This window comes from Rhea americana, unplaced genomic scaffold, assembly GCF_003343005.1.
Source record: "Rhea americana isolate MKP2758 unplaced genomic scaffold, rheAme1 scaffold_641, whole genome shotgun sequence".
Lineage (NCBI taxonomy): Eukaryota > Metazoa > Chordata > Aves > Rheiformes > Rheidae > Rhea > Rhea americana.
In genome coordinates, this window is record NW_028186803.1 from 60,709 (window position 1) to 62,235 (window position 1,527).

Sequence of the window (1,527 nt, forward strand, 5' to 3'; positions counted from 1 at the left end):
GTCTCCGTCCCCGTCCGGCACGCGAGGGCGGCTCCCCACAGCCCGCTCCACCGGGCTCCGCCGCAGCACGTCGGCTGCTCGGCGGCGGGTGGCACTAATGCAAAGAGCAGGGGGAAGGATATTAGAAGCAGGACAGTAATTCCCTCCTTTCCCGAGGAGTCGAGATGGCATTATTGCCACTTAGCATGATTTAGAGCTCTCATTTAAGTGGCTCGTGAACAGCCCATAAATTAATTACTGGGGACTGAGCAAATAGTGGGCGCTAATGGGAGAGGGGGGGAGCTGAAAAATGGCTCTTGGCGCATGCAATTAGGAGGGGGGAGTGCCCCGGGGTTAACGACTCTTCCAAGATGGGCGTTTTATTTGCAAATAAATGATCGCTGCCATGGAATGACCTTGGGTAGCGATCGCCCCGATCCAGCATGGGGGGGCCGCGGTGCCGGTGGGGTGCCCGGTCCAGCACGGCCGGAGCCCGGCTGCCAGTGCGGCCGCAGCGCTCGTGCTCGCCGGCGGCTGTATCCGAGCCCGGCCGGCCCGGGGACAGCGGGGGCCGGCTGGGAGCTGCTGGTGGGTCCCCAGGCCGCTAAAGAGCTCGGAGTGGTTCCTGCAGGCAGCAGCTCCCCCGGGAGCACCTGAAAGCGGCTTCTGTTCCCGGAGGGGCCGGGGAGGCGGCGGGATGCGGGATGCTTCCCGCGCCGGGGCGAGCGGCGCCGGGCRCTCAGACAGCCCCTCTGCCCGCTCCGCAGCCGTGCAGCGGGGCCGGATCCCCCCCAGCCACTCCAGCACCAGCCCCAACGCCATGCCCAGCGGCGAGTACTTCAACGGGCAGCCGGTGTCGGAGCTCATCTCGCAGCTGCTGCGGGCTGAGCCCTACCCGGCGGCCCGCTACGGCTCGCAGTACGCGCAGCAGGGCAGCGTCATGGGCATCGACAACATCTGCGAGCTGGCCGCCCGCCTCCTCTTCAGCACGGTGGAGTGGGCCCGCAACATCCCCTTCTTCCCCGACCTGCAGATCACCGACCAGGTGGCCCTGCTGCGGCTCACCTGGAGCGAGCTCTTCGTGCTCAACGCGGCGCAGTCGGCGCTGCCGCTGCACATGGCCCCGCTGCTGGCCGCGGCCGGCTTCCACGCCTCGCCCATGTCGGCCGACCGCGTCGTCTCCTTCATGGACCAGATCCGCATCTTCCAGGATCAGGTGGAGAAGCTCAACCGGCTGCAGGTGGATTCGGCCGAGTACAGCTGCCTCAAAGCCATCGCGCTCTTCACGCCGGGTAGGTCGCCGCCGGCACCGGGGTCGAGCCCGGCTCCGTCCCCGGCAGCCGCGAGCCCAGAGCCGGGGCCGGGGCAGCATCCGTGCCCCGGCTGCCGTCGGGGAAAGGGAGCCCGGGGAGCGTCTCGTGGCTCGTCCGGGGGCGTTTTGGAGGTGCCTCGTGCCCGCCGGCTCCTGGCGTGGTTGCAGCACCCCCGGGTACCCCGCTGTAAAGCAAACCCCCCACCCCGTGCGCCCCGGGGGCTCGGGGCGCCTGC

General features: G+C 68.8%; 1 pseudogene; it reads left to right on the forward strand.

Moving 5' to 3' along the window:
* Nucleotides 1-6: 6 nt before the first annotated feature.
* Nucleotides 7-1,499, forward strand: LOC146586855 (nuclear receptor subfamily 2 group F member 1-B pseudogene; annotated as a pseudogene).
* The last annotated feature ends 28 nt before the right edge of the window (nt 1,500-1,527 follow it).